General features: G+C 42.4%; 1 protein-coding gene across 14 annotated transcripts in view; it reads left to right on the forward strand.

The window, feature by feature from the left end:
- EPHA5 (EPH receptor A5) overlaps nt 1-22,394 on the forward strand; it is a 212,187-nt gene that overhangs the window by 27,494 nt on the left and 162,299 nt on the right. The gene's annotated exons all lie outside the window — the stretch shown is intronic.

A 22,394-nucleotide genomic window follows, 5' to 3' on the forward strand; every position in this document is an offset into this window, starting at 1 on the left:
GGGTTGGTGTTACTCTTGTTCAGTTTGGCCTCTCTCCTGTCTTGCCTTTGGCTGTGGGCTAAACCAGGAACCGGTATGTGGAGGTGAGGTGGGACGGGAGGTGATAACAGGACTCTATTTTAAATATCTATTTATTGAGAGGGATCTTACAGAATTCGTTGATGCAGATGTGCTGCTCGTAGAGAGCAGTCCTGCTGAGATGATGAAATCCCAAGACCCAGCTCTACCCAGCAGATACCAAGTAGGGTGGGAAACTTGCCTGTTTCTGAAAAGGAGGATTTAGATTTACTATGTTTTCCTTCAGTTGTTGAGAAAAACTAGCACTTCTTCGTGCACTGGCAGCCTTTTTCATAGGGACTTGAATTCATTTGTCTGTATTTTGAGGGGTTAGTCTTTGCATGTTCAGCCTGCAAACTCCAGTTATGGCACCAACGCTGTGATTCTTGTGGTTTTCTGGAGGTCATTCCTGAATTTTGTCATTTGAAGGTTAGAGGACCATCAAAATAGCTTCTGCCGTGCATGGTGTCTGCTCAGCATGGCTCACTCCAGTTCAGTCAGCAGTGAAAGATAGCAAAAATGTGGCCCTTGGCCTCCTGTCCTTAAACCCTGGAGGTGTTCAGTTTTGTTTTTTATTTTAGCTTTATTTTCTTTGAAAACTGAGCAGATTCTCACTATTTTGCCTTGGTTTCAAATCTCTGAACTGTTAATTACTGGGCAGCTATTGGAACTCCTTGCAAGACATAATTTTAAGTGCTGTTACAAATTGTAGGGCATGAACCGACTGTTTTAGTTGATTGCAATGCAAATGCGTAGTAAATCGTAGCCAGTTTTGTGATTACAAATCATTACAATAATGCAAGATTACTCAGTTTGTCACAAATCCTTCCAGACTACACAATTTAAGTTGTAACCACAAGTATAATGCTGTGAGATAAAGTCGCTTCATTGCACAATCTCCTTCTGTTTTACCGTTTGTTTTATTTCGATGCCAGATTGAGTAACTGAATGTTCTTGTGTAGTTAACTTCAATAGCAGTGTAGCTGCTTTTTGAGTCTCTGCTAATTCTGGAGTTTATTTTGCATCTTTTAAAAATATGGATATTAATACAACAATTGGGGAAAATCCCTGATGATTTCAGCTCTAATACAGGGAAAATCAACCTAAAAGTGGTAAAGGAAGTTTTAGAAAAGAATTGCTAGTTATTGTGACAATGGAAATAGATATCACATGGTGAGAAGATAAATGAGTTGTGGTGAGGTGTACCTGGTGTTGGGTGATGGGGTAGGTGACTGTGAGCAGGTCAGCACTGCCTCAGTGGCTGCAGAATTACAGCAGGGTGGACCACAGCTGCTGAATGGGAATGAAATGTGTAGTTCACTTGAACACAGATTTCAGACCGAATCAAACCTTTTTGCACAGTTTTAGATACCCATCTCCTTTCTTGTGCAGAACCTGATGTCTTTTCCTGAAGTTGGATGTCATGCTTCCAGTGTGAAGGAAACCGCAGCAGGCTGAGGAGTGACTTGTGTCCCTCAGCCAGAGCCCAATGACTCCATGTCAGAGTAATTCTGATAAATACCCCGACTGAGATAATCAAAACTCGTTGGGGGATTTGGTTATTGTCCTACTTATTAATTTTAATGATAATTGAATATCTGTACACTTCACGCAGGCTGTAAGCCCAACTTCCCAAGCTCTGTAAATTATTTCAAAATGCTGCTTGTTGAGAGTCAAGTATATGGTAAATGGTGGTCTTGATGCAAATGGGCAGGAGCTACTGTGTCCTTTAGAGTCATAGTAACTACGCCTGGCAGAGCCTGTTTTTTAGGGCTGTGTAAGTGTATTGAACTGGCAAATGTCTTAAGTCCCCAGGGGATTTGGCTGTCATGCTGCTTGTATCATGTTTATGAAAGGCTTCTGCTCTGAAGGTGTTGGAAAGAAAGCAGGGAATCTTAAACAGCACTTTGCTCGGTGTTTGCAAAGCTGTTGTTTTTTCCAATGCTACCTGCCCAGGTGAAACTCTTGGACCTGTCTGTTCTCTGTCCCATCTGAGCCCAGTGCTATTCTCAGGTTTTCTGCTTCCAGGGTCAGCTCCTTCGGTGTTAATCCAGGGTGTCTTCACTCAGCACTGCTGCTTGCCTAGGCTGAGCTTGCCAAAGCTGGGTGTGCAGAAGTCCCTGTGCATCTCTCCAGGTGTGGCAGAGTGTATTTGGGAGAAGCCAGAAGCTTTGTGTTGGGTTTTTTGTATGAGGGGCTTTTCCCAGATGAACTCCCTGCTGGAAGACCATGTAGTGTCCACATGAATCGAGGACAAAGTAGGCAACTGAGACCCAAAAAGGATGCTAGTGCCATGGGTGTCCTGTGTTTTCCTCACCTGCTAATAACCCTAAGTTAGCAGAGTCCTGGTTGTTACGTTTAAAAAACAGACTGCTGCTTTTTTCTAGTTTTTGTTTTGTGTGTTAAAAAATAAAGCAGTAAAGAGAAAACAGTGAAAACCATTTTTTCACACAAAGTGCTGTCACCAAAGCTATTGCTTGGAAAATTTCCTTTCTTCTCTACTCTGCACAGTTTTAAATCTGAGAACTGAGCTTGTGTTGTCCTGTATTACACTAAATACGTAAGTAATCAAAACAATACTAGGAAAGAAAGTTGGGCAACTCCTGCTGTTCAAATATGTTAATTGCAAATCACTGACATACTAGACATGCTGTTTATTACTGAGTTATAGTTTCCCTGCTGCTGGAGTAAAGCAATCAGTTAAAAAAAACCCCACACAATATTATAGTATTTGCTAGTTCTTGTTATTTAAAAATAAGAGCAGGTTTGTGAATGTGTGACTGAAGGTAATGGTGGTGTAGCTTCATCAGATGTAAGGCTGTTAATGTTAGGTAGCTGGATCTCCTGTAGTTCAGGGGGCCTTATAGCAGGTCTGTGACCTTGGTTTGACCTACAGTGCATCTTCTTGGATTTAGACTTCCTCTTCTGGTGAGTCTACCATATCCCTTTGTAGCTTGTGCCAACAGCAAGCTGTCCTTGCTGTGAGACAAACTAGTCGTTCTAGCCTGAATTCATTAAACTTCAGTTCACAATCAGTGTACCTTGCTATGCGTCTTGCTAATTTTACAGGTATATACTAGTCATCTCTTTCTCCTTCCCATATCCCTTTTCAGGCAAATAGAGGCCACAAGCAAGTAAGCCACATCCCAGCTTTCTTCTCTCTCTCTCTTTTTTTTTTTTTTTTTTCTTTTACAGATTTTTGTGCTGTTAGGTAAACTTTCCATCTATTCACTACTTATGGACTCTGTTTTCTGGGATCTGTGCAATTCGTCTGAACTGATGTGTTGCCATCTGAAATGCAAGTGGCTTTCTGAAGTGATCTTAAAGTGTTGCATTATCTTTTCATTTGCTCTGCAGTGCAAATGGATCATGAGGAGAAGAAAATAATCCTTGTGCTGGAAGCTAGGTAGATGTGGAGGTGGAATCTAGTGGTGGTTGGGGAGCAGTTGGACTATGGTGCCAGAGGTATCTGTGACCTTGAGCTGTGTGCTAGAGCTTTGCTGAAGCCGCTGCCGTTGATTGACCTGGGTGCTTGATTGTGAAATAAATAACTTAAGTTTTTTTTATGGATAAACAACATTTAATCCAATTCCTTGTATTCCTTAAACACGTGTTCATTAGAGCATAAGCAAAACAGCGCTGGGTGCGCGGGGGATTTGCTCCGCCCAACATGCACACCTTTAAACAATAAGAAGTGTGCTTAAATACAGTAAGGTATTACATATTCATAATGACCCCAGGAACGCCTATACATATTCATAACCTCTCCCCGCTTCTGATTAAAATGAGTCTCAGATAACCATTTCCATAGACCCTCCCCTGTTGCGCCTGCGCAGTGCCACTTCCCCCTTTTTATCATATTGATTTGTGCTTTGGCTTCAAAGTTAGCTAGCACTTGCCTAGCGGCGGCTAGGTCCAGTTTGGTGTTATCTTTTAAAATCATTAATTAATACCCTGTTCCTTTTGTTGCCATTTCAGGATCTATAGGCATGGCTGAGATTTCCATGCCTTGGACTACTGAATGTATTAACCGAACAAAGCACGGGATCATACGTGGCACAAATAGTAAACCCAGAAATGCACATACTATCATGAACCCTATTTTCTTCCACCAGTCTACCATTTTGAGACCAATATCCATTAGGTGGACCTGGGTACCAAGTGGGAGGAATAGAGGTATTTGATGAATTTGCCCACAACACTAACTTACAATGGGTTCATCCAATGTATTCAGTCACTTGAGACCCCCCACATACTCAGCATGAGGTGAAATTTAATTCCTGGGCTATTTTTCCATAAGATCTATAAACAGGTTTTTCCCTACTGTTGGTAATTGCAATCCCTTGTCTTTTTGCCTTATTTCTTCATACCAATCACTGCTTTTCTGTACCAATTTTTGTTTCTCTTGCTTTCTTTTTAATTCCTGAGTGGCAGTCTTAATTAATTCCTCCTTATACTGATCTTGCACTCCCCCTCCATCTGAATAGCCCCACGTACCAGCTTGTGTAAAACAGATATGCTGTTCTCCCCTAGGGCAGGAGGCAGAGCCTACACTGAGTCTACCTCTCACTAGGTTACTTGCTGCCCATAATTTCTGCCCTTGGATTTCACACTTCTCCGATTTCGTTCTATCGTAACATTCAGAATTAATATGAGTGTGATAATTTAGAACATATTGGGTTAGTCTTCCTATTCTCACACACTCGTAGCACTTGGTACAGGGATTAGCCAGGCTAAGTTGGGAACAATAAGTCACCACTCCTAGCAAGAGGATCAGGTCCAGGTTTCTACACCCTCTGCCTCTCTGGCCTACCAGCTTGCAGCTGGCAGCTGAGTTCGTCATCTTCTCGGCAGCAAGGGTAGTGTCCCAGCCATTCCTATTTTTGCCGTTAGCGTGGCGACTATCATTTCCCAACTCTCGGCCTTCACTTCCCATGAACAACAGGAGCAACACGGAATTTGATTTCTCTTTCTACACTCTATTCTTCTCATCACTGGTGGACTCTCTAAATTCCCATTCACCCCTTCATTCTTCGCTATTCTTTTCTGTTCTTCCAGTGACGACTAGAATCCTCAACCTAGCTCTGGTTTCCTTATCTTCTGTTCTTAGACATTTATTACACAATCCTGTTGGTAAGTTCCCTTTGTGGATATGCTTATACCACAGTCCATTTACAACCTAAACATCAAATATAAATAGAGAATTACATATACAACTTGGTTCAACACATTTAACTATTAAACCATTCTCATTTTCATGTATACTGGGCATTCACATTAATAATACTAATAGTAGTTACATCACCGATCCCATGTCAGTTTCAATTCCCCCAGTTCTTGAGTTGCTTTCCAGGTTCTTTCTTCCATCAGTGGTCCTTTAACTCGAGAGACATGTGTCCATCCTTTTTCTGCAGTCCGAACAGCTGTTTCTGTAGTTAACAAAACAAGAAAAGGCCCCTCCCATCATGGGGTTGGAGTTTCTTCTTTCCAGGTTTTAATTAGTGTTGCCCCCATATCTACCAAAAATTCTACTTGTTTTGTTCTTTTGGGTTTCTTCTTACCAATGCGGTAAGCACCACCAGGCTGGTCACCCAGAAGGACTAAAAGGTGATTGTGAAAAATATAGTTTTCCAGGTTGCACCCAGGTTACCCTCCATGGTGTTTCACAGGCTTTCTTCAATCTAGAATGATGAATCCAGGCATTTTTTTCTTTAATATTGGTAGCAGTGAAGGATATCAGGAGGTCTTGAAACGGACCTTCCTATTATGGTTCCAAAGTTTTCTGCAAAAGACTTCACACACACATAAATAAAATGTGGCCCTCTATCAGAGGATATAACAGCTGGACCTCCAAACCTTGGTGTTATTTCATGTATCAGTGTTCTAGTCACCTCCTAAACTTTTGCTGTCCTGGTAGGGAATGCTTCTGGCCAACCTGAAAAAGTATCAGTTAATACCAACAAATATTTGTACCCCCCTTTTCCTGGGAGTTCTGAAAACTCAATTTGCCATTGTGGTCCAGGCCCATTCCCCTTCCCCATTTGACCCGTTTCTAGCTTGGGCATATTTTTGGGATTAGTCTGGAGGCAAAGATCACACTGCTGTTACCTGTTTTACAGTGATATACAAATTTCTAGCTCCTCTTTCCCTGATCAAATGTTTGCATAGTGGTTCTATTCCCCAAAATCCTTTCTTATGTTCTTCCCTTACTAAAGGCCAAACTACATGAAAGGGGACAATAAGTTTTCCCTGAGGGGTGTGAACCCACCCTTCCTTATTATATTATTCCTCTAAATCTATGATGAGTTTCAGTTCTCTTTAGTATAATGTGGCTTACCTTTTAAAGAGACCTGCCCGCCAAGGACTAGAGCACTTTCTGTTTTTACCTTTTGCTTAGCCGTTTGTTTTGTCCCTCTGTCCGCCAGCCTTTTCTGATTCTGAGCTCACTTTCTGGTGTGCTGTATTATGCATGATTGCCGTTTTCTTAGGAAGCTGAACTGCTTCCGATAGTTTCAACATCTCCTCCGCACGTTTGATATATTTGCCTTGAGAGTTCAAAAGTCCCTTTTCTTTCCAAATTGCTCTGTGCACATGCACAACCCTCACGGTTAGCTGCTTCTGTCCATAAACCAGTTTTCAGAGTTTTCAATAGGAATGTCTTTTAGATCTGGTCAATTGGATTATGTTGCTTCAGTGGTCTCCAGGCAGTCATGATGAACTGGTTCTCCAAAGTTACCACTGAGGAAAGAAGCTGGGTTGACAATGTTAGTGATGATAATTTCTACACCATCTTGTTAGACACTGTGTGGGATACTAGCACAGTCATTTTCTGACCCGTGGTAAATCTCCAGGCCTCCTGTATATTCAGTACCACTGCAGCAACTGCCCGCAGGCATCCAGGCCAGCCCTTGGCAGTTGCATCTAACTCTTTGGAGAAATAGGCCACTGCTTGTCGATATGGGCCAAGATCCTGTGCCAATATACCCAAGGCTATTCCCTGTTTCTCGTGAAAGAGTAGGAAAAATGGTTTATTCACATCTTGGAGTCCTAGAGCAGGGGCTGACATCAAAGCCTTTTTAAGTTCTTTAAAGGCTCGTGTGGCTTCCTTATTCCATTGCAGGTGTTTCTGGTCCATAGGGTCCAGGTCACTCACGTCTCCTTGGTTCTAGTAGCGATTAAAATGTCATCCACATATTGTAGCATCTGTCCCTCATCAGATGAGGCTTCCCAGGATTCAAAATCTTTAGCAAGCTGATTTCCAAATATTGTCGGGCTATTCGTCAATCTTTGTGGCAACATCGTCCATGTGGGCTGGGTTTTACCTTTATTTTTAGGGTTCTCTCATTCAAATGCTAATATTGTCTGGCTAGCTTCATGGAGAGGGAGGCAAAAGAAAGCATCTTTTAAATCTAAAACGATAAACCAAGTCAAATTAGGTGTAGAAGGGTATATGGGTCTGCTACCACTGGGTAGAGGTCCTCAGCTATTTTGTTTATAGCTCATAAGTCCTGAACCACCCAATATGACCTATCTGGCTTGCGGACAGGCAACATAGGGGTGTTATAACTGGACTCACATTCCTTTAATAACCCTGTTTGCAGGAATTTCTCTATTACTGGCCGAATTTCTACTTCTGAACCTGGGTCAGAAGGTGTATATCTAAGGGGAAATCAGCGTGCTCTGTACGCGTTACACACAACCAAGCAGCCCAGCAGGAACGGGCCAGGTGGCGACTGCTCCCCCCCGCTTCATCCCCCGCGGCCGGCGAGCCTGGAGGAGAGGAGCTGCAGCTCCAGCTCCAGCAGCCGCCACTCTTCCCCCCTTTTTTCACCGCTTTAGCAGGCACTCAGCTTTTCACCTTTTTTTTTTTTTTTTTTTTTTTTTCTTCTTGCTGCAGCTTATCAAGGGGAAGCTGCCGGGCACAGGCTTGGGCTCCTCTTGCCCTTCTTCTCTCTTCATTTAATTCCTGCATCTATAAACTTTATATGCAACTTCAATTAGCTGAGCAATAGTTACATCCCTCAGCTCCTACCTTTTGTAATTTCTTACAGATGTCAATAAGCAGCATATTAAGCATCAATCCCTTACATAGACTGATTTGGATCTAAAATTTATCCACAGAACAACATTAACTGCAATACAGCTAACTCAGAATTTCACATTCAAATCACTTCCCCCACTAATTTACTCTCAAGTGTACAGATGCATCTTAAGGGGGAGCAAGGTGGTACTTTAGTAATGGAACCGGTTCTCATTTTGTAATTATCTCCCCAAACAAATTCTTTTGGTACCAAATCTAAATATACTAACTAAAATACTGAGCTCAGACATGCAAACCAAATACCAAGTTCAAATATGCGAACAGATCACAATTACACTTCTTCAAGACAATATCTCAATTTTAGCATTGCACCTTTGAACCGCTCACTGCTCAGCAAGGTGGAGGCACCACTGGGTCTCCCTGACAAAACAGGTCAGTGCGCGCTGGAGCCCCATCGGCACCCACCGCACCCGCCACCCCCGCCGCAGCAAGCTGGACCGGGCAAGGCTTTTATCAGTGTCTCATCTGGGGCGCCACAACCGCCATCCCCAAACCAGGACCCCACATCTGGTGTGCATACAAAAGAGCCAAATCCAGCACACCGAGATGAGACACAGCCTATCACAGGGCCGTGCAAGTCCAGATGCCAGAACAAAGCCAGCGTGCCAGAAAGAAAAGCAATGGCTATCACACACAAAACCCCATCACCACATTCACACAGTCAAGAGCCAAATTGCTCATTGTCACAAAATGTACATTTTGGGTCAATCTGTGATCTTACTATACCATACAACAGGCAAAGACTTACAAAACTGCAACACATTCAAAAAGATACCCACAAAGAAAAAAAAGCTAGTACTAAAAGGCATCTTGCAGTCTGTTCTGCAAGTTTTTCTGTGATTCATTTGTTATCAGCTAATTCTCCCTCCGCTTGCTGAAGTTCAAACCATTCTGCTTGTAAATCTGTCTACAGTGATTTAATGATCTCTTGCTCAGTTTGCTTGTCTTTCGGGGCAGCTATCAATGCTGCTTCCAAAACAGCAGAAATCTCAAATCTGCTTTCTTTTGCCAAGTCCCTTATTTGCTCAGTTACAATATCTGGAGACGACCAATGTCCAGAAGCCCACCTAAGACCCTCAGGACTCTGGCAAGCCTTATGATCTTTCAGCAAACTCAATATCAGGGAGCAGTCCAGGCCTGGCTTGACCCAGGATGCCATGACCTACTGCCAGAGAACACAGCACAGACCGATCTGTCCTCCTTTAGAGCCTCTGGCTCCTATCCCCCCCCACAACCGCTTCTCACAGAATATCCCACTTCTGACACCAAATAAACTGTCCCGTCCCAACAGATGGGATGAGGGATGAGTTAACTCTTTGTTTCTCCTTATCTCTTTGAGTTTTTCTAGCTTCTTTTCTTATATCTCCCCAGGATTTTGTTACAAACTGGGGGGTCCACTCCTTGAGTCCATTTATCCTTTGCTTTTTCCTTGGGTGAACTTCTCTTCATCCCAGAATTCTAGCATGATCCCCCCGCAAGGCACTGTTGGGGGGTCCAAAACTCTAATATGACCCCCCCCACCCCCGACAAGGGACTGTCGGGGGGGTACCTCTGGCAGGTCGCTCCCCTTCGACCTCTTGTGGGAACCTCAAACCCACGAAACCTGGCTCACAACGTGGGGATCGAACCCACTACAACTAGCTTACAACGTGGGAATTGAACCCACTAGCTTTCAACATGGGGCTCAAACCCACAACACAGAGAGAGTGCTTCACTCACTTTGTCCCTTCAGTGGCCAAGCCCCTCGCGGGGTGTTGGAACTGCATTTAGAAGGACTCCGCACTCGCTTCACAACCAGATTGCGTCTCAAACAACACCAGTCACACAATCACATTACCCGACCTGATGGTGCTTACAGTCCATTTTTCCCATCAGGACCTACCCGACCCGGCGGTACTTACAGTCCACTTTTCCCGTCGGGACCTTCGTGCACTCTGGATTACAGGTAAACTGCAGCATTCAGGGGGAGTGAGCTCAATTCTTCTCAATTCTTTTGCTTATGCTTTAATTTTGAATAACGTTGGTAGCTCTCCAAGGGCCACTATTAAAGTGGGGCACCTCCCTTGAACCTGAGGTAACACAGAGCTATCCAAGGTTATCATGTCGGGGTCACCAATTGAAATAAATAACTTACGTTTTTTCTATGGATAAACAACATTTAATCCAATTCCTTGTATTCCTTAAACACGTGTTCATTAGAGCATAAGCAAAACAGCGCTGGGTGCGCGGGGGATTCGCTCCGCCCAACATGCACACCTTTAAACAATAAGAAGTGTGCTTAAATACAGTAAGGTATTACATATTCATAATGACCCCAGGAACGCCTATACATATTCATAACCTCTCCCCGCTTCTGATTAAAATGAGTCTCAGATAACCATTTCCATAGACCCTCCCCTGTTGCGCCTCTGCAGTGCCACTTGGTGAATTTGAGAAGGGGTCTTTGAGGGTCTTTGGATGAAGCTTCGTCACAGTGAACTTTTTACCTTTGGCTCATTATGTTGAATTGACTGGGACCCAAGCTGCCAAGTCGATTGAAACCAGACTGGCACCCCCTTTTGCTGTAAATCTTCATTATCTTCTCTCCTCTAGTTTACAGCTAGGTGCAGTAAAACTTATTATCTTGGCGTTCGATGGGGTTCTGTTCTTCTTAACGTAAAGCTCTAAACAAAGCATTTATTGTGTGGCTAAGCCTTAAAGTGTTAGTTCGTTAGTAGGCACCCATTACATGTTTAATTAACCCTTAAAATGTTAGTTCCCTCTGTCAATATAACTTCATAAGCAAGTTTCATAACTTTTTACATAGAACTTAACCACCTTTTCCTTTTTCCAGGTTCAGAGCCCGTGCCTCATTTGGTTCTATCTGTAAACATTAAACATCTTAGCATGAATCACAACTGTATTTCTCACAATTGTTTGGTGAGGGGAGTCCACGGGAGATAGACAGGCTGCTACATGCCACACGAGTGGTAGAGTTCTTTGCATCTGGTCCTGTGAAGCTAGCAGCCAGGGTAGAGAGAAACTGTGGAGAATGCAGCATGTTTTTGTGTCCTTCCTCTAAATGGTTTATTCCTTTAATGTGAGGTTTTTTTCATTCCTGTAAGTTTTTGTGCACAATAATTTATGGATGAGAGCACACATTATTATAAAGGTTTATGTATTGTGCACTATGAAGGCAACTTTTCAATATCTGAATGCTATTTTTTCAGCTGTCTAACTTTCAGTGGGTAGGTGTTTTGGTAAGAAGAATGATGTCAATTAACCACCTAACCTGTAGAAGTGCTGTTTCCTATGCTAATTAGTTCTGCCTCTGAGAATCATGCTTTCAATTTATTTTTTAAAGTGCATTCATTCATCCTTTTCCTTTTAAGCTTCAATGCTTTGTGAGACAATATTCAGTCTCACAGAAAGAGTCTGAAGCTGAAGAGACCAAGACTGAAAGGGGATTGCTTTCGTGGTTTAATGGCTAAGTAACAATGAAGCTGGGTTTGTAATTTCATGTTTGTGTGAAGTGGTCAGTCAGTCCATTCTGTAGAGTAAGCATAACGCCTAGAGTGGCGATGGGTAAGTGATCATCTGTAGCTTCTGTGTTGAGCAGCTGTTCTGTGTTCTTGCCCTCTCTGCCTCAGGGACTTGGTCCTGGAACAGACCCTTGTTGTAACCTGGTTAGAGTAACATATAAGAATATTTAGTATCTATATATTCAGTCTCTACTCCCGTGTGACATAGGCATGATGGTGCTAGCTTTAAGCTGCCTTGTTTAGTTGATGGATGCGTATGACTCACCATGGGCTAGGCTGCCCGAGCAGGTAACTTCTGAAACTTCTCCAGGTCCCCCTTGAAGGTTTCGAATAATGGAGGTTTGACTCCTGTGGCAAGTTCTCCCTATGGTGTTTTGGCCCCCTTAAAGTAACTAAGTTATCTTACCTTCTCTTCAAAAGTGTTTAATTTAAATTCTTGGATCTTAGGTTAAAAAAAGCAATCTAATAACAGAAGTCTCTTCTTCATGTAGGCATTGCAGTATTACCATCAAGTCTCCACTCCCACATGACATAGGCATGCTCATGCTAGCTTAAGCTGCCTTGTTTAGGTGATGGATGCATATTGCTCACCATGGGCCAGGCTGCCTGAGCATGATCGTATCTACTTTCCTAGCCATTGCGTGTTGATGTTGAATTGTTTCTTCAGCGGTTGTCAGGTGCTAGAAGAGAGCATGGAGTAGTAGGAGGTCCCAAGTGAGGAAAAACACCTGGTGAAATATGGAACATCTCCAGAAATGTATCTTTCCTGAGATGGCTAGGATATAGGACAACCATCATGAACAAATTAGCACATCATGTTTCTTCAATTCCAGCTTCAAAGAAACTGTGAGGTCCAGGTTATACCAGTGTCTGATATGTTTACATCCCTCTGATTCTGGTGCTATATGTAAATAGTAACATAGGCCTGATGTGGTGGGAATTAAATCCCATAGAATAAAAAGTAACTAAAAGTTGTGTTATGTTGTGTAATAAGCATAACAAACACCCCGATGTATAATTTATTACCTATAGTGGGCGAGTACTTAACAACAGTCGTAATAAACTCATTCTGTTAATTCATTTTTAGATCTTAGAATACTGTTTCAGACCTTAACTGAAAGTGAATATACAATCAATGTGAGGCTTTTAATGTCAGTTTAATAATGTAGGCCTGCAGAGGATCTTTAAATAGTTATTCTTGGTTCAGTCAGGATAGGTTGCTTCCCTATAGGGATTGCAGGAAAGAACACGCAAAATCCACCTCGATCATGTTTTAGCTGCTTACTGTAATCCTGTGTAAGTGATAGTCTTTGTCACCCAGAGCAGCAAGGGCAACCCCAAAACCAGTGAAAAAAGTTGTAGTCAGGTATTAAAAATGTAATACTAAATTCTGAGGTGATCAAAGAACAGTATGCTAAGACTCAATTTGATGGTGCTGTGAACAATGTTACAGCTGTCTGACAAGTGGGAAAGGTGGATTTTCTACAGGGTTCAGCTTCCAATGGCTTGCTTTGTTTTTGGTGACAGTTGTAAGGTGCTCAGCATGCAGGGAATCGTGCCTGCGTCCTTTCCCTAGGAAACAGCTCTTCAGAAAATCTGGGATTTGGTTTTACTGGTAACCTTGTGTGTTCAAGAGGTGGCAACAGAGCTGTTAGGAAGAGGTGCAATAAATTGGGTAGTGTACGTGCCCTGCTGTGCACAGGGGCTCCCGGGAGAGGGTCTGTGCAGACGGAGCAGCCTTTGCATTTCTTCCATCTGGGTGTATTGGAAATGCAAAAATCTGGTCAGCGTGAGGGCTGCTGCTTGTAGCACCAAACAAGGCTGACTTGGGATGGTCTCTGCCATTATTCTCTTTGTCATTAATGCAGCTCACAGCAGCTGAACTGGGGGGACTTAGGTGTTTATTAGGGGAATATAATCATTTAAGCCAGAATAAGCTTCAGAGCTCTAATGTGGCTGTTTGGCCAACAGAAATGAGATGTAAATTTGTGCTGAATAGCCACTGATTACGGAAAGATGATTAATGCAAGATTTAAAATTGATTTATGGGTGCAGTTGTCAAGGCCTAAACTGTGAATGTAGTATCTCTGTGAAAAGCTTTGGATAGATTAGAGACCATGGAGTAAGGGCAAAACAATGCATTTGCTGGAGGGTCTGATACAGCGTATGGGCTGTCTATAATCTCGTCAAATTTGCGATCTGCCTGAGAGGTTAGGCTTTGCCAGAGCAACACCATGGGTAATTTTTTTCTAATATTTCACTTTGCCTGAAATGTGAGAAAAATGAAATGTTTAATATTTTTTATTTTCATGAAGTGCACTTTTTTTGTCAAGTATGTTTTCCTCCTTTACTGGAAACTCTTAAAGTATTTCCTCACAGGAAATTTTAGATAACTGATGACAAGGATAAAGGATTTAGTTTGCTTTTTTAAAAAGAAGTATTTTTTCCTTCTCTTCCCCTGAAAATTTCTACTGTTGCATGAGTTAAAAATGGGGCAAATGTTTTGTGCTATCCCAATTGTAGTAAGCAATTAGAAGCACCAAATAAGTTTTGACTTTTTTGTATTAGGATGTCAGAATAACAATGAAAACTGCTTTTGGAAATAGTTCTGTGAACCTCTTAGTATCATTGAGTAATATGAACGGTATCCCAAAAGCTTTGAAAACCCCAGCATTTGGTTGTAAATCCAAAATGTGTCATACTGTACCAAGTCCTTCTGAACAACTGACTCCGTCAGTATTCCTGTGTTAAACCATGTATTTTCAACACTTTGTTTATGGCATTTGTTAAATTGTTCTACAATGAGTGGTATGTAAAGCAGTGAAAAATGATTTAATGGTATTGTGTTTCTTCATTGCCTCTTTCATGCTAATTTTTACTGTCTTAGCCTCAATTGCTAGACCACAGTGTAAAATGGATTTTTTAGTTCAGATATAAAGGAAATTTCAAAGCTTAAAAAAACCTCCATATATTCTTATGAGAGGGAAGAGATGAGGCTTGCAAATAACACCCCAGGTGCTTTGTTCTGGGAATGGGTCAGAGCAGCCTCTGATTAGACATGCAGCTGATGCTCCTTTTCTTTTCAGTTGCACTGACCTCTAGCTGGGTTCTCCTCCTATTTGGATTCTGGTCCTGACATCTTTCATTGATCATGCAAACGATCAAAGTCTGAACAAAACTTCTGTCCCATTTTCATTTTTTTCCATTGCATCTTGCTTGTTGTGCAGCACTGAAAAGTCTAGGTGAATTTGTCCTGGTGTTACGTCATTTTTCAACAGCTTGAATCATGCAGATCTCTGAACAGATAGTATACTCCATCATAAGCATGTTCTGAAAATAATTTTTAAGAATTTTAACTGGCTTTCTTCCTCACTGGCTTGCGTAGGTTGGGCTTGCTTTAGCAAATTACTGCTTGTGTTTTGAGATGCTCTCTGTTTTACAGACCTGATTCTGCACAGGCTCTTGAAAGCCTGACCCAGGTGGAATTAAAAAAATCCAAAACACCATATGAGAAAAAAGTATCCAGCCAGATGCTTAAGTTCTTACTTACAAAAAATGAATTTTTATGTTTTTTTTTTAAAGCTGTTTGCTGCTGCTGAGTTCTGAGTATAAGAATGTGAGACCAGCAGTAGTCGAGTTGCAATGGAGCATGATGGTACTGTGAACATTAATCCAACTTATTTCTAGGGTAGTTCTGTTTAGTACTGGAAATCTAATGTTAAACATTGCCCCATCTTTGCTAATTCCCCATTTGCTCTGTGTCACAGTACATAAAACCTTGACATCGAGTGAAACTGAGCCTCAGTAAGTCTCAGTACAGTGGTGAGTGGCTTTTAACGTGGATTAAGGCCCTTTTTCTGCTCTTAACACCTTTGCTGCCTCTGTGTTGGAAGTGATTTTTCAAAAGCATGTGTCTGGCTGTTCCGTTAGTGATGCTGCAGTGAGAATTTGCTCTTTGAATTGTGTTGTGTGTGTGGTGGTGTTTTGTTTTTTTTGTGTTGTGGTTTTTTGAGTGGGGGTGGGGGTGTCTGGGTTTTGGTTTGGGTTTTTTTGTGTGTGGAAGATAGTGGAAGTGAGTTTTTCAGTCTGCTTTCTGCTACGTGAGTAACACATGGGATTGCAGGGAATATGTGTATGGCTAGTCAGATGTGGCATGTTTCAAAGATGCTTTGAACTTTCAGTTCATACCTCTTTGCATTTTACTTCTCCCACTTATGTCTTAGCTTATGAACAATACTCCTTAGCTCTTGGCTTGGAAATTCCCTGTAATGAGTAGGGAACTCACATTTACTTCAGGTAACTAACTTCAGGATATTCTGAGGCATTAACCAGACTGTGCAGCTTGGTGGCCAAGAGCAGAGTGGCATTTGTGAGAAACGTCAGAAAATTGCAATCCAGTGGTAAAATACAAGAAAAGTAGTGCCAAAGTTGTCATATTCTTATTTGTTCTATTTATTTTCCTAACCTGACAAATTGAGGAGAATGTGCCAAACCACCAGAAAAGAAGTTACTTCTTTGGAAACTCTGCTTCTTAAATTATTTTATTAGATCAGATTTCTGCCCAAGTAGGGAGACTGATCTGATCTTCTCTATCCTCTGTGCCTATTCTCCATTATGTTTTTTGCTTGACTAGTAACTGCTGTCAGTAGGAATATATGTCTGTCTGTATAAATGTCTCAGTTGTTAAATCACCTCCCCACTGGAGTCTCAATCTCATTTGGATGGCATGTGGAAACAGGAGGATCCTGGGTGGATACAACTGCTTCTGGTATTTCAAGCTTTTAATATTGCATTGAACTCTCTGCAGTTTTCCTTTCAATGGTGGCTCCTGCCCTTGAAACTAGCTCCAAAACCCACAAACCCAGGCAGAGGCTGTGTAGGAACCTCTGCCCCTTTTGCATTATAAAAATGGATATTGTTATTGGAAAAGTTAATCCATACACATACTAGGTTGTGTTCTTTTTGTTTTGGTTGTGTAAATTTAAAAAAAGTGTGTTTGAGTTTGAAAGATAGTTTGGTTAATCTAGAACAATTTTCATATTGATTTATTCTTTCTGCCCACTGCTTCATCTTGTTTAAATTCAGGAAGATGCTAAATACATTATCTGTGAGGCTGTGAAAATGGCTCTTTCCCCCTCCCCTGCCCCCCTTTACTGATTCTTTTTGTCTTCTCCCCTGCTTTCCTAACTTGATTCAAGTTCTTGAATTGTTTTCATTTCCTGATGCGTTGTGGTTTTTTTATGCTTGTTTTGAGTGGTTTGCTGTGAGTCCGTCCCAGTGAACAAGCATCCTGCTTGGGGCCAATGCACTGCAGCAGAATTTGAAACCTGAGTTGTTGAACTGGCACAGCTGCTTAAAACTGCCCCAGAGCTATACCTAAAACAGGACCTGGTGACTTAGTGGTGGTGGAGGGGAGCTAAGCAAAGCCATTTTATCTTTTATTTGGTCTGGAGGTGGTATATAGTGGAAAGGCTACCAGGGTCACCCAGGTGCTCCATCAGGTGCTGGTGGGGCTGCCAGGATTGCTAGGTACTACAAGTTGTACATAACCTCTTGACTATGCCAGCATTCAAAACAGAGCTGTTCTGCTCCTGCCAACCCTGAGGCCAGCATTGCTTTAGACACCTACAAATAATCATACAATCATTTTGGTTGGAAGAGACCCTCAGGATCATCAAGTCCAACCATAACCTAACTCTAGCACTCAACCATGTCCAGAAAAACCTTGTCTCTTTGCCTTTTAAACCCCTCCAGGGATGGTGACTCCACCACTGCCCTGGGCAGCCCATTTCAATGCCTGACAACCCTTTCAGGGAAGAATTTTTTCCTAATATTCAATCTAAACCTCCCCTGGTGCAACTTGAGGCTGTTTCCTCTTGTCCTATCGCTTGCTACTTCGGAGAAGAGACCAATGCCCTCCATGCTCCAACCTCCTTTCAGGTAGTTGCAGACAGTGAGAAGGTCTCCCCTCAGCCTCCTTTTCTCAAGGCTAATCAGCCCCAGTTCCCTCAGCTGCTCCTCATAGAACTTGTGCTGCAAATAAGGTGACTTTTTGTTTTTTTTCTGTTTTGTGTTCTTGTTTTTTGACCAAGCAACATCTTTTTTTCCTTCAATGAAGACTGAAACAACTCCAGTAAAAGCCAAGATTCTCCTTTAATCACACAGTTCCGGGGCTGAACATCTGAGCAATGCTGTGTAGGGCTTGTTGATAAAATTAGTGGCAGACTTTGAAGCAGCTGAAGTTTTGAACTGGTGTGTCTGTAAGGCAAGATGGTGACATAGTCAGTGTTGTTTTACAGATAGCAGAGCCCTGCAAAACTTTCTGCAATGCAGGAAAAAAGATGAGTAGTGCCCTGCCTAGCTTTCACTGGAGATTTAGTCTTATGTGACCTCATTGAAGGCAGTGAAACTGCACAGAGGAGAACCTGCTTCTTATTTGTTTTAACTTTGTAATACAATAGCAGGTAGAAAGCCAGCAGGCAGATTTAAAAAAAAAAAAAAAAAGTTTTGGGGTTTTGTGAGATAGTCGAGTAATGTGAGGAAACATGTATGTGAGCTGAGCGCTGAGCTGGAGGCTTTTGATTGGCAGCAAGGTCGTAACATCAGCTGTGTAAATTGAAGAGGCTACCCAAATATGACCAGGATGAAAGGCAGGATAAATGGCACAGAGCTGAATGCTGGGCTGCTCTGCCCTTCTGGAAGGGCGACAGGTTTCCCCTGTTAACTTGGTACAGGGATTGCACAGCCCCATGTCATGTACTCCTCTGCACCGGTGTGCTTGTGCTGGGTTTGACAGCAGGATCTTGGGGTAAAACTACCTCCTCTATATGTGGGTAAAGTGCATGGAGTGCTTCAGATGCTTCTGCACATTTGAAGCCTGGGATCTGAGGTCTGTGCCAGGCTTGCCTGTTTCCAAAAGAGAAGGGGTGAAAATGCATGAATCCTTTACCAATCGTACACCTCTGTGCCAGCAGATACCTGAATTACCTTGCATAAGTTGCAGAAGTCCATGTGGTGGGGTGGATAATGAAATGGGAAAGGATGAGGCTTCTTGTACCTGTGAAATAGGTAGTGGGGACAGAGGCGGGTTGCATAGTCCTTGGAGAGAGGGAATCCTGCTGGGAAGGTTTTGGATGAGTCCCGGGAATCCCTCTTAAGGTTCATAGGATTTTGCTAAATGCCTGATTGTTCTTTCAGTAGTGCAAGAATGTGTGAAATTGGGATAAAGGCTTGATATTTCCATACCACCTTTAGTGGCTGCTGAAGAGTGAGTTACTGGAGACCACCAAAGTTATCCTGGGGGGGGAAACCCACACACAAACACAAAACATAACCAAATAAACAAAAGCTCTGAGATTTTCCTCCCTGATGTTAGTATTTGGTTTTGAGGTAGCAGCCTTTCAATGTGCTGCAGTGCCAAATTGCAGTTCAGGAATCCCGGAGATGAGAAGCCTGAGTAGCATACATCTGGTAAATGTGTTTTAAAATTGTCTGTTTAACCAAGGATGCTCCACTGAATGCTTTTTTAGCTATTGTATTTTTAGTTAGCTGTGTGATATCTTTGGCCTTTCCATAGGCAAACTGCCTGCGTGAATTACAGGCTTCCTATTGATGGAACTGAGTGCAGCCTTTACCTTCTGCTAACTTGCCAGCAGTAGTGTACTGGAATTTTCTGATTCAGAAATAGGTCTGCTATAAATGATTTAACATCAGGCTATTGAAATGTGTTTGTGTTTTCCTTCGTAAGAGTATTAACATGGAGAAAACATTTATCACTAAATTAATGTTGCATTTTTGTTTTAATCCTGCAGATAGGGTGGATTTATATCTCAAAAACATGTACTGTAGAGAGGAATCATAATATCACACAATTTTTCTGTTGCACTTCATTTTTTTTTCATGCCAATGTTTTTGTCTAGATTCTGTCTCTTAAACGTGGCGAGCTTTCTTTTTCATTAACTGTAAGGTGTGCAGCATTTCATCATTTAGTTGAAATGCTGGTCTGATGTCTGCAGCAGTGGGGAAGCAGAGACCAGGCGGGTGATCCATCTTCTCCTCATGGAGGGCTGGAAAAGCAGAAGGGTGCAGGCTGCCCACGGTCTCTGGGCAAGGCAGACATGGCTGCACGCATTAGAAGTGAAAGAAATGGTGCACTCCTGCATGCAGATAGAAAAGATGGAGATGGAATTAAATGACAGAGCTGAGATTTTGGCACAATAGTGGCTGCTCTGATAAAATTGGGTTGGCTTTCACTTGAGAATTATAGAGCAGCCTTGACTGACTAGCACCTTGCTTTTGCTCTCTGCTGATTGCTTTAGGTTTGATGGCAGATGGCACTGGCAGGACTTGCTCTGATCTGGGGTGCAGTGCTGGAAGTGCAGCACCTCTGGAAGCCTGATGGTAGATGATATGTCACTTGTTGCAGTTGAGATTAGACTCCAGCTCAAGCTGATTCTTGGACCTTCTCACAGTGTTAAGTGCTCTCAGTGTGTGAAAGCAAACATTAGAATCTCTGGATTTAGTTTTTGAATGAATCAGCTTTTTTCTACTTACTTCTGCTAACACAGCTCCTGGAACAGCGATGGGAATTAGCTTTATTTTATAACTCTGGAGAGCATTGAGAAAATTGATCTGGCAAGTATTAAAAGAGAGAAGTGATTTTTTTTTTTTTTTTTTTTTTTTAATACGCCTTCAAGTTAGGTCACTAATGATGTTACTGCAACTCGCAGTCACTGCAAATGTCAGTTCTCTAAAGAAATACATGTCATATGCTCCCTAAATGTTGTGTGGAGTTACACTGTGTGCCCCGTGGCCATCCTTGCACGTTCCTGCTTGCTAAAACTGATCTGGACAATTTCCACTCCTCACATGCTTTTCACCAGCTCCAGCTGGAGGTGAACACTTCTCCATGTCTGTTGGTTGATGTGTGTGGTTATTTGGGTGAGTGATCCTCCGACCTTCAGCCAATAGAAGCAAAGGATTAAAGTCCTGAAGGTCTTTCCTGGGTGATACGGCAAGGTGCTCCCCAGCTCCTCTGCCTGGGACATCTGCTTGTATCGAGGGGTGGAGGGAGACACTCCCTCTTCATCAAACTCAGAATTGCCACTGGGATAAAAATAAGACTTTGCATTTATCTCACGTTAAACAAATCCACTTGGAAGCATATTTTGTACAGCATATTTAGCACTTAAATTAGCCACAGTAGTTGAAGAATGGTGCTTCTCAGCTTTTTAATTTCCTGGACCTAAAGCCATTCTGTTTATTGGAACACAGAGAAGCTAGCAGCAGATTTGTGCCAGCTTGCATGTTTTTCCTGTGTTTTTTCTCAGTGGCTCTGCTCTCTCTAATTGTTAATTACCTCTTCCTAAAGCTAGGCAGGGATACTGCATGGCCCTGCCTGGCTCTCTCTTGTAGACACATCTACAACTAAGTCTGTGGTGCTACTGGGAAAGGTAAAGTGGCATCAACACGTTCATTGTGGCAGGGTCATGGCCTGTTGAAGCTCTGGCATGTAGGAAGTGTTTTGAAATGAAAATACTGCTTAGCATGACAGATGTTTGGTTTGGTTCCTCACTTGGCAGACTGGTAGTATAGGTGAGCTCTGCATTGCTGTGGGCACATCTTACTGAAATTGCTAACTCCCCTCTTGCACCTCCCAGGTCAGGGAGGAGAGAAAATGCTTTTCTTCTGGTGGTATTTGTAACTCCTTTTGGACTGTAGCACCAGGATATGTTTTAATGCCACTTGTTGCCACTCTTTTCATTTAAAAATCAGAGAACAGCATTTCCCTGAAAAGAAGTTCATGGTTATATTGACTCTGAGGGTGTTTCCTGTCAGCTCTGTGGTAATTGCATCTGGGTTGAGAAGGCTCTCAACTTCATCTCGGGCTGTATCTCCAACGAAAAAAAAAAATGGCCTTTGCCCTTAGGAAATACGCAGCTTGGAATATAGCTATTACCTTGTACTGGAGCACCTTTAAATTATGCTTTGCATGTGTGCTGTTGTCTGCGGCTGTGCTACATGTGGGCAGCAACACTGGGCAGAGGATGGAAGAAGCTTTGGCAGTTAAGCCCTTGCAGATTAGTGGGTCAAAGGTAGGAGAAGAACAAAACTGAATCCATTAGTGGTTCTGTTGAGCTCTTTGCTGTACTTTATGTGGATTTAACTGCCTCTCAGTGTGACACTGGAGTTCTCAAAAGCAGAGGGGAAACATTAACACTGTGTTTCTGTTGTAGGCCCTGTGGCAGTGTTCCATACTGTTGTGTGCTGGATTAGGAAAAAGCATTTCTTCAAAGTATGGCCAAAATAAAATGGAAAAAACATTACAATTCCCACAAAGATCTAGGAGATGTCATCTGGAGCTCTGCTTAAAAACCTGCATAGCATGCTCAAACAGCTCAAGATTTACAAATCCCTGTAACATTTATTGGAAGTAATCTCTGCTTTGCATCAGCAGAGACTGCTCTGACTTGCACTTTTAGGAAGCAAAGTCCTATTTATTTCATATACCACTCTACTCATTTTCTGGCAGGGTGTTCGCAGGGGAGAATAGCATGTGGTCATCTCCATTGCATTGAGCAGTGACTTGAGGATGTGGTAGAAAGGAGCCTGAGGAAGCAGGGACAGACAGACTGTAAACAGCTTCTTTTTTTTTTTTTTTTTTTTCAATCTCCTGTATGGATGCATTGGAAAAGGCCAACTCATCAACTCATGGC

The sequence above is a fragment of the Columba livia genome, chromosome 4 (assembly GCF_036013475.1).
Source record: "Columba livia isolate bColLiv1 breed racing homer chromosome 4, bColLiv1.pat.W.v2, whole genome shotgun sequence".
In the NCBI taxonomy this organism is placed as follows: domain Eukaryota; kingdom Metazoa; phylum Chordata; class Aves; order Columbiformes; family Columbidae; genus Columba; species Columba livia.